This window comes from Spermophilus citellus (genome assembly GCF_964194105.1).
Source record: "Spermophilus citellus genome assembly, chromosome: 3".
Classification (NCBI taxonomy): domain Eukaryota; kingdom Metazoa; phylum Chordata; class Mammalia; order Rodentia; family Sciuridae; genus Spermophilus; species Spermophilus citellus.
In genome coordinates this window covers 213,276,511-213,288,328 of record NC_138184.1, presented here as the reverse complement: position 1 = coordinate 213,288,328, position 11,818 = coordinate 213,276,511, and positions in this window count along the sequence as shown.

The following is an 11,818-nucleotide window of genomic DNA, read 5'->3' as shown; positions in this document are numbered from 1 at the left end:
GTAACATGAAAGTAATTTTTTTTAAGAGAGAGAATTTTTTTAAATTTTTTTTTTAAGAGAGAGTGAGAGGAGAGAGAGAGACAGAGAGAGAGAGAGAGAGAGAGAGAGAGAGAGAGAGAGAGAGGGAGAATTTTTAATATTTATTTTTTAGTTCTCGGCGGACACAACATCTTTGTTTGTATGTGGTGCTGAGGATCGAACCCGGGCCGCACACACGCCAGGCGAGCGCGCTACCGCTTGAGGCACATCCCCAGCCCAAGAGAGAGAATTTTTTATTATTTATTTTTTTTTTAGTTTTCGGTGGACACAACATTTTTGTTTGAATGTGGTGCTGAGGATGGAACCCGGGCCGCACGCATGCCAGGCGAGCGCTACTGCTTGAGCCACATCCCCAGCCCATGAAAGTAATTTTTTAAAGAGATAATTGATGTCTGAAGCAAAAATAGTAAATGATATTGTGAAATATATTTTTTGGTCTTTGTCCAGTTTCTTGGTATATAACTCCTGAAATCTTGAGAATCTTCAAAATGAAAATGCCTTTTTGTGTACTAATCAATTGACTGATGACTGGTAGCCTCTAACTAACTTCAGAATGGGAGCTGCTCACAGAAAGACCAATGGCAGGATTAGAAGACTGGGGTTTTCAGTCTCACCCACCAGCCTCCAGGGAAGGGAGAGGAGCTGAAGGTTAACCTGATCACCGAAGGCCAATGATTTAATTATTTAATCAACCATGCCTAACTAAAGAAATATCCATATATAAACCAAACAAGACAGGGTTCAGGGGCCTTCCAAGTAGGGAAACACACTAAGTTCCTGGAGGATGGTGTACCAGTAGAGACCATGGAAGCTCTGCACCCCTCCTGCCATACCTTACTCTATGTATCTCTTCATCAGTACTCTTTGTAATATCCTTTATAATAAACTGGTGAATGTCAATAAATGTTTCTCTGAGTTTTGTGAGTCACTCTAGCATTAATGGAACCCAAGGAGAGGTTTGTGGGAATACTGGGTTAGTGAGAAGCACAGGTAAGACAAACTGGGGCTTAAGATTTACATCTGTCGATCCTCAGCACCACATGAAAATAAATACAATAAAGATATTGTGTCCAACTACAACTAAAAAATAAATATTAAAAAACAGAAGTTAAAAAAAAGATTTACATCTGATATGGGGGGCAGTCTTGTGGGACTGAGCCCTAAAACTTGAATCTGATACTATGTGCATGTTTTAGGAACTGAATTAGAGGACATCCAGCTGATGTCCCCTGATGAAGGACTATTTGGTGTGTGAAACCTGCACACATTGGAAGTTACAGAAATATTTTGTGTTGTGAGAGTATAGGAGAAACTAAGTTTGTTATTCTTATAATCTCAGAGTAGTAATGTATTGGGGATTCATAACTTATATAAAACAAAATATATGACAAAGAATGGCAAAGAGGAATTTGAAATATGTTGTTATAAAGTTTTTTTTGTTTTTGTTTTTTGGTTCTTGTAAAATGCTGGAGATTGAATCCAGGGCCCTGGGCAAAGCCAGCAGGTGTTCTTCCACTGAGCTATACCTCTAATGCAAGATGCTTTTGCTTTTGCTGTCTGTGAAGCGCTACAAAACTATGCCCTACAGCCCCCCTTTTTTTTTCCTTTTTTCTTTTCTTTTCTTTCTTTTTTTTTTTTTTTTTTTTTGGTGCTGGGGATCGAACCCAGGGCCTTGTGCTTGCAAGGCAAGCACTCTACCAACTTAGCTATATCCCCAGCCCCTGTATTTTTTTTTTTTTTTAGACACAGGATCACACTGAGTTGCTTAGGGCCTTGCTTAGTTGCTGAAGTTGGCTTTGAACTCATAATCCTCCTGCCTCAGCCTCCCAAACTGCTGTGATTACAGGCATGTGCCATTGCACCTGGCTAAAATGTAGATTTTAAAAAAGTTTTTCAAACATTTTTGTATTGGTACATTATAATTGTACATACTGATGGGAGTTGTTACATATATATAAATACACACAATTTTTTATTTTTTTAAAGGTAGATATATTAAAGATGTAAAACCTAAGGGTTAAGGCTGAGTTCAAATAGAGTGCTTACCTAATTACCTAACAGCATGTGCAAGACTTAATTTTGAGCCCCAGCACTAAAAAAAAAAAAAGAATAAACCAATAGTGGAAATGAAATGGAATAAAGTATATCTAATACAAAAGAAAGCAGCAAAAAAGGGCAAAAAAAATAAAGATAGAACAAACAGAAAACTAGCAATACAACAGATGAAAATCCAACCACATATGGGGCTGGGGATGTGGCTCAAGCCTGGCATGTGTGCGGCCAGGGTTTGATCCTCAGCACCACATACAAACAAAAGATGTGTCTGCCGAAAACTAAAAAATAAACATTAAAAAAATTTTCTCTTTCTTTAAAAAAAATTTAAAAAAATCCAGCCACATCAATAGTTATATCAGGGTGCGGTGGTGCACACCTGTAATCCTAGTGGCTTCAGAAACAGGAGATTCCTGAGTTCAAAGAAAGCCTCAGCAACTTAGCAAGGCCCTAAGCAAATCAGTGAGATCCTGTCTGTAAATAAAATATAAAAAAGGGCTGGAGATGTGGTTCAGTGGTTGAGCACCCCTGGGTTCAATCCCTGGTACCAAAATAAATAAATAAACAGTTTTAACAGCCCAATTAAAAGGTGGTGATCATCAGACTGAATTGAAAAGCAAGACTCAACATATGCTATCTAGTAGGAGCCCCAGAACGAACACACATGAATTTCTTTTTCTTCTAACTTTTTGGGGAATCACTAGTCATCTTAAATCAATGAACCAAGGTATTTTATCACTTCTGGGAAACTCCCAACTGTTATCTCCAAATACTTCCTCAATTGCAGTTTATCTCTTCTCCTTTGGGGATGTTAATTACATGGAGTCATCTCATAGCATTCTATATATCTGTTGCTCTCTGATTCATATTTTCCTTCAATAGAGACACCTTCAGCGTGTCTCTGTGAGTTTTACTGTGGATGAATCTTTCATCACAGAGTTCACTTTTCTTTTCAACAATACCTAATCTTCTGTGAAACCCACATACGGAATTCTTCATTTTGGTGATTATCAGTTTTTAAATTTCTAGTTGGATCTTTTCCAAGTCTGCAATGTCACTTTGAATAGTTTCTAGTTCCTTGTACAAAATTTTTTTCTACTCAAAAAGAGGAAATGTAATTGTTTTATAACCTCTTCTGATCATTTTAAATGTCTCTGAATTTTGTTTTCTGTTGTCTGTTTTTGTTTTTTTGGTTCTCATTTGCATTGTCTTAGTTTCATGTGTATTGCATATTTAATTGGACTTAACTAATTAATTTTTGTGGTAATGGGAATGGATTGCAGGAGGGGCTTTACCAATGAATTATATTCTCAGCTCCCCCACTTTTTTTTTTGAGACATGCTCTTGCTAAGTTGTCCAGGCTGGCCTTGAACTTGTGATCCTTCTGCTTTAGTCTCCTGAGTAGCTAGGATTACAGTCTTTGGCACAGTGCCTGGCGCAGTGACAGGGTCTCACTGAATTGTTTTGCACCTTGCTTTTTGCTGAGTCTGGCTTTGGACTTGAAATCCTCCTGTCTCAGCCTCCGGAGCCTCTGGAATTACATGCGTGTGCCACTGTGCCCGGCTAATTTTTTTAGTTGTTGATGGACCTTTATATTATTTATTTATATGCAGTGCTGAGAACCCAGTGCCTCACACGTGCTAGGCAAATGCTGTACCACTGAGCCACAACCCCAGACCCAAGGATATTTTTTTCTTTTTTTTTTTTTTTTACTTGACTTATTTTATTGGTACCAGGGAGTGAACCCAGAGGGGCTTAACCACTGAGCCACATCCCCAGCCCCTTTTTTTTCCACAATATCTTTATTCTATTTATTTATTTATTTATTAGTTGTAGTTGGTTGGACACAATACCTTTATTTTTATTTATTTATTTTTATGTGGTGCTAAGGATTGAACTCAGGGCCTCACACGTGCTAGGCAAGCACTCTACTGCTGAACTATAGCCCCAGCCCATCCCCAGCCTTTTTTATATTTTATTTAGAAACAGGGTCTCTCTGAGTTGGTTAGAGCCTTGCTAAATTTCTGAGGCTGGCCTTGAACTCAAGATCCTCCTTTCTCAGCCTTCCAAGCCTCTGGGATTATAAGTTTGCACCACCACACCTGGCAGACATTTTATTTTAAAAATTACTTTTAGGTACAGTTTAAAAGCTAGGATAACATAGGCTTCCTCCATAATTTTTTTTTATTTCCTTCTACCAAGTAATTGATGGTGCTATTAGTCCAGAGAAAGGCTAGATCACCTAGTTGATCCATTGGAATTGGGACCTTAACCCTATTTTCTTAAGTAGGGCATTTCAGGGTACCAACAAAGGGCAGAAAGTCTCCACCATTGGATATAATGTCTGTTCTTTTAGACTCAGGTGTCCAAGAAGCTACTCCATTCTTTAGCTACTTCCTTCAGATTAGCAAATGATCCTTGGTTAAAAGAAGTAGTCCTTCAGCATATATATAAGAATGGAAGCTGGGTGAGGTGGTGCACGCCTGTAATCCCAGCAGCTCAGAAGGCTGAGGCAGGAGGATCACGAGTTCAAAGCCAGCCTCAGCAATGGCGAGGCACTAAGCAACTCAATGAGACCCTGGCTCTAAATAAAATACAAAATGGGATTGGGGATATGGAAAGCAGTATGGAGATGCACCACATAAAAATAAATAAATAAAAATAAAGGTATTGTGTGCAACTACAACTAAAAAAAATAAGTTAAATAGAATAAAGGTATTGTGAAAAAAAAGAGTTGGGGATGTGGCTCAGTGACAAAGTACCCCTGATTTCAATCCCCGGTACCAAAAATAAATAAATAAAGATGGAGAATCTTTGCTTTTGGGCAGCAGAACCCTTTACCTTTAGCCACTGGCCCAAGGTAGCCATATGGCTCAGATGCCTTTTTTGAGAGATTAAATGCCCCGTGGACAAAAATTACTTCAATTTACCTCTCTAAGTTCCACCTCTTTTTCAGTTCAAAGCCTATTATATTTTTATGTATTTGATGCTTTTCAGTAAATGCTTCTAGTATTCATTCAACTTCTTTATAGTTGTCTTCAGTGAAAGGTCAAAGGGACTTATATTTAATGAGACTCCAAGAACCAGAAAGTGGAATGAAAAAGACAAATCTGGATGGTCCTAGATACCCAATCCTTTCCCTCTTTTGTTATTGTGATAATCATTCAGCAAATATTCACTACTTTCCCCGAACTTTCCAGCTCTTTTCCTGCTTAGACTACTGAAGTGCTACCAAATGTGGTGCAAGGAGAAGTTTGACATGTGCTTGCATATCAGGGCTTGCCCTCCTGTATCTAAGCCATGTGAACAACTTTGCTCAGGAAGTGACAGCCCCTGAACACACATAAAAGCAATCTTGAACCTAACACACCAAGAGAAGCCAATCCAGCTAGATTTGCAGTTTGCAGCAGAGCCTCCCCGATGAGCCTGGTTCACATCCACTGATCCCCAGTTGCCCAGAGGTTGCATGAGAAAGGACAAATGACTGTTGTTATAAGCCACTACATCCTTTCCCTTCCTTCCTTTCATAGGAAGGATGGAACCCTGAGGTGCTCTACTACCAAGGTACATTCCCGAGCCCCTTTTACTTTGAGACAGACTTGAAGTTTCCCAAGTTCATCTTGAACTCATGATTCTCCTGCCTCAGTCTCTGGAGTTGCCAGGATTACAGGCGTGCACCACCAGGCCAGGCAGTTATCTTGGAAGCACTTTTGTTATTTATACAAGTAGCCTAACAAGATACTCCCTCAACAGAAAAAAGGGCTTTCAACAGAACCTGAGCTCCAGAAGCTTCTCCTTTCTAACAAGGTCATTTTTTCCAGTCAGGAAGTTCTTATTTTTATATAATTGCCTAGATGCTCCCTATTTCCAGTCTCTATATGAAGTTAAAACAGTGCAGGATGGCTTTGGGGACATAACTCAGTGGTAAAGCACCTTCCTAGCATGCACTAGGCCCTGGGTTCAATCTCCAGCAACACTGAAAAAGAATCATGAAGAATAGACCTATAAACTGGCATTCTCCCTCTGGGAATGGGGACACACCTGGTTTACTTATGTCAGGCTTAAGCATGTGTTATCTATTAGATAATAAAGAATAGTATCTTTTTACATTTCTGCCAGCAATTTATTTTTCTCCACTAAATCTTTACATTTACACTATGCAGAACCAGTGGTGTATGCCTCTGAGTCCCTTGCACAATAAGAAAGTCTGGTCAGATTCATCTTCTATGCTATTACTGGAGGCCAGAAATCTCAATGACTGTTAAAAACCTATAAACAAAACTTAACAGATTTTACTGTTTGTGGGGTTGGAGATTGAACCCAACCAAGGCCTTGTACATGCTAGGCAAGTATTCTGCCATTGTCCTGTACCCACTCATCCCAACACTTGCAATTTTTTATACTGTTTTGTATCATCACTGATACGTGGGAATCCTATTAATTTTTATTTTATTTTATTTTTATTTATATATGACAGTGGAATGCATTATAATTCTTATTACATACATAGAGCATAATTTTTCAAATCTCTGGTTGTATACAAAGTATATTGACACCAATTTGTGTCTTCATACATGTACTTTGGATAATAATGATCATCACATTCCAACATCATTAATAACCCCACCCTTCCCCTCTAACCCCTCTGTCCTATCTAGAGTTCATCTATTTCTCCCATGCTCCTACTCCCTATCCCATTATAAATCAGCCTTCTTATATCAAAGAAAACATGTGGCATTTGGTTATTTGGGATTGGCTAACTTCACTTAGCATTATCTTCTCTAACTCTACCCATTTACCTTCAAATGCCATGATTTTATTCTCTTTTATTGCTGAGTAATATTCCATTGTGTATATATGCCACATTTTTTTATCCATTCATCTATTGAAGAGCGTTTAGGTTGGTTCCACAGTTTAGTTATTGTGAATTGTGCTGCTATAAACATTCATGTGGCTGTGTCCCTGTAGTATGCTGTGTTTAAGTCCTTTGGGTATAGACCGAGGAGAGGGACAGCTGGGTCAAATGGTGGTTCTATTTCCAATTTTCCAAGAAATCTCCATACTGCTTTCCATATTGGCTGCACCAATTTGCAGTCCCATCAGCAATGTATGAGTGTACCTTTCTCCCCACATCCTTGCCAACACTTATTGTTGTTTGTCTTCATAATAGCTGCCATTCTGACTGGAGTGAGATGAAATCTTAGAGTGGTTTTGATTTACATTTCTCTAATTGCTAGCAAGGATGAACATTTTTTCATATATTTGTTGACTGATTGTATATCCTCTTCTGAGAAGTGTTTGTTCAGGTCCTTGGCCCATTTATTGATTCGGTCCTACTAATTTTTGCATGTTGAGATTATATCTGTGCCACCATGCCTGAGGTTATATGAACATGCCTGATGTTATATGGAACTGAGACAGGAAGCTTGTGAATTCAAAGCTAGCCTCAGCAACAGTGAGGCACTAAGCAACTCAGTGAGATCCTGTCTCTAAATAAAATACAAAATAGGGCTGTGGATGTGGCTCAGTGGTTGAGTTCCCTGATACAAAAAAAAAAAAAAAAAAAATCAAGCCATCAAACTATGGCCTGAAAGCCAGCTGTCTGTTTTGGTTAAGATTTTATTAGAACCAGGACTGGATTAGGGAGGAAAGTGTAAATTCAGGGCTAGATTTTTATTAAGTACTGGAGATTAAACTCAAATTAAACAAAGCTACAATCTCAGAGTCCTTTTGATTTTTAAATTTTGAGACACAGTCTTACTACTTTGCCTAGGCTGGCCTCAAATTTGCAATCTTTCTGCCTCAGCCTCCTGAGTTACTAGGATTACAGGCCTGCACCACCATGGTTATCTTCATGTATTACTGTTTTGTTCATTTCAAATTTTGCATAAATTTTGTTTTTTTAAAATGTTTACCACAATATTCTGTGATTTCTGAGTTTTTTGATGCTTCCTTATATTTTATGTCCAAAGTAAATGCATCACTTGCCTCACCCTACTTGTTGTGTTGCCCTAGTCCAAGTCATACCTTATCTCCAAGCTGTACTTCTGCAGTAGTTTCCTAACTAGTTTGTCCACTTCTAACTCTGCTAACCATCTCAGATCCATTGTCCATGTGGCAGTCACAGTGATCCTTGGAAAGAAAAGGTAAAGTCATGTCACTCCTTTGCTTTACTGTTCAATTGTCTCTCATTCTACTTGGAATAAAATCCAGGTTTCCCATAAAGTCCTGCATAATATGAATCTCATCTTTTTCCTTAATCCCATTCTTACCACTCTGCCTTGCACTAACTTTATTGGTTAACTTTCCATTCCTGGAACATGGTAAACATATTCCCACATTGGGGTCTTGGTACAGGTCATTCTTTATTTTTTAATTTTTTAAAAAAAATTTAGGGCTGGGGATGTGGCTCAAGTGGTAGCGCGCTCGCCTGGCATGCGTGCGGCCTGGGTTCGATCCTCAGCACCACATACCAACAAAGATGTTGTGTCCGCCGGGAACTAAAAAATAAATATTAAAAATTCTCTCAAAAAAAATTTTAGTTATTGGCAGACACAACATCTTTGTTGGTATGTGGTGCTGAGGATCGAACCCGGGCTGCATGCATGCCAGGGGAGCGCGCTACCGCTTGAGCCACATCCCCAGCCTCAGGTCATTCTTTAAATGTTTAATCTCTTCTAATCCTTTCAATCTGAGATTCAGTTATCTCTCTGAGAGGCTTTCCAATATAAAGTAGTCTCCTCCTGATATTTCTTTTCCCTTTTAATATTTTGACAACATATAAGTATTTTGCTTATTATTTTGTTTGTTGTCTGTGTTTTCAAACCCTAAATCTTTGAGAGAGCCTAAGGCTTTGCATACTATCATATATCCAGTATTCAAGACTTCAATATTCACTAAATGATTAAAACTAAAAAATGATAAACAATAATAAAACCCAAAATTAATAGGCCTTTGGGGAAAAAGACCCAAAAAAAGTGGCATTAGTGTTTATTAATATTAAAGCAGTCTGACAATAACAAGAGACACAAAAGTGATTATTTCTTTTGTCCAATATCACAAGAATATAACTTAAAAAATGTTATTTAAAATATATATCAGTAATTTAAAAAAGTTAAAAAAATGGGAAACCACCCACAACAATAATTGCCTTGTAAACCTCCCTCGTTCTCATTTTCTGTTTCCAACCTAGGTTATCCCATATGTCCTTTCTATGGCAGAATCCAAGAAGGTAAGCATTATCACTGGGGAAAACAAAAACCAAGTTGGGAAAAATACTACTGTCATAATTTTCTTTCTTTATTTTTGGTGACTCAGGGCCTAGTACATGCTAAACACACACTCTACCACTGAGCTATACTCCCAACCACTTACCAGGATTTCTAAATTTACCAGTCTCAAGTGGGAAATCATTATTTCCCTAAACGCCTGCTGTTTTTCTGCAGAAGTTGTTCTCTTACCTTCTCCAGATGCTACTGCAACACTCACCATTCTCCTTTTACCAAAGAAGTCACCATCTATTAGGGCATTTAAGCCAGAAAATCTGAGTCATTCATAACCAGTTTATCACCAAGTCCTATTATTTTGGTCTCAGACATATGTCATGAATCCATCACCTTTTTTCTACCTTCACTGTCACCACAATAAAAGCTACCATATGGTTGACTGAAATATTCTTTCAATTTGTTATTCCGTTTTCTTTTTAGAACTTTGGGTTGAATACAGGGGCCTTTTACCACTGAGCTATTTCCTAGCCCTTTTTATTTTAGATTTTGAGAGAGGTCTCACTAAGTTACTGAAGCAGGCCTTGAACTTGTGAGCCTCTTGACTCAGTCTCCCAAGTTGCTGATACAGTAGTATTCCATTATAGGCATGTACTACCTTGTTTGGCTTAGTTTTTCCATTTTCATTCTTGCCATTCTCTGATCCATTCTCCACACAGCAGAGTGATCTGTTTTTTTTTTTAAAGGATAAAATGGATTTATACACATAAATTCCCTCTACCCCTTTTTAATTATAATCCCTCTACCTCTTTCTAATTATAATCCTCCTAGTAACTGAGAACACATTAAATATTTGATGTGTATGAATCCTTCCACTAATTTCTCTGTTATTATATAGAAATGTATTCATTTGGTTTTGATAATTGTTATATAGATAAGTCTATATGAAATTATGCACATACACATTAAAATATAAAATATGTAAGAAATTGAGGCACTGGTCTGAGAGGGTAGTAACTCTTACTGATTAGTTGGTGACCTAAGAACTGTCACTTCTCTAATGTCAGTCTCCAACAATGAATGATTTTCAAGATAGGAATGGCAATGCCCCCTAGTGTTGGATACTCTGGGAGGTACTGTTGACCTTTAGAGTACAGAAACCAAGTAGCTAGGCTTCTTGCAAAATTTGGTTATGTTCCTCAGGAAGGAAACTATTTTGTGTCTCACATGACTATTAAATGTTCCACCACAGGTGAAAAATAGTTCGTAATTATCTGTACCTAAAATATATAACTTAATTTACATATGAACACAAAGTTGTTTTTGTTTTTAATTTTAACAGAAAATATTTTAGGAATGCAACTATAGTACAGTGAGGACAGATTAGTGTTATTCCACAAAGGCAGCCAAAACATCATACTGTGTCAAGTTAATAATATAGCTTTCACATTCATGGGGATTTTATTAATAAATGCTAGCACATGATAAATTCATTATATTTTCTAGAATAGTCATGCTTGACACTTATGTTAAAACATAACTTTATTATAAATTCTTTTCTTTGTACTTCAAAGAGTACAATTTTGATTTAAAACAAAATAATAAATGTAAATAGTTTATATTACCTATGAATTTCACTTCAGGCTCATCAAGGGGACATTATGAAAATATTTACTTAAAAAAAGAGGTATTAGTCAGGCATGGTGGGGCACACCTGTAATTCCAGGGACTTGGGAACATAAGGCAGGAGGATCACATATTCAAGGCCAGCCTCAGCAACTTAGTAAGACCTTGTCTTAAAAAAAGGGGGGGAGGCTGATGTAGCTCAGAGATAAAGAGCCCCTGGATTCAATCTCTGATTCTAATTTATTAAATAATAATAAAATAAAATAGAGGTATCAGTTGTCAGCAGATTAGGCGATGCTTAAGATCCCTTCCAGTTCTTATGTTAAACAATTCTTACTGGTTGAATCTTTAATAATGGAAATATTCTTTTTTTTCTTTTTACTACTTTGTTTAGCCACTATAAACTAGTTATATGTATATACATATGTATGTATATATAAGCACATCAAAAAATGCAGGTCACCTGTACTGAACATTTAGGCATTTAGTTACCTAAAGGTGAATCCAAATGATTTCCCAAGTTTCCTTGCCAGATGATCATTTCATGGCTCTATAATTTCAAAATTATGGTAAAATGCATATTATTCATATATTTTCACCAGATATCTCTAGATTTGATGAAGAAGCTGAAACACAGAAAACTGATTTTTTTTTTTTAAAGAACAAAATGAGGGCTTCTTATTATGAGATTAGATTCATGGATTTAAAATTGCAACCTCTCCATACTCCTCTCTTCCCGGTTTAAATTTTTTTCCTTAGAATATGCAATTTTAATCATGTAATTTTAAAATCGATTGCCTCCCCTCCTCTCTCCCTAACCACAACACACACTAGAATATGCACAGGGAATTTTGTGATTTTGCTCACCGCTGTACTGA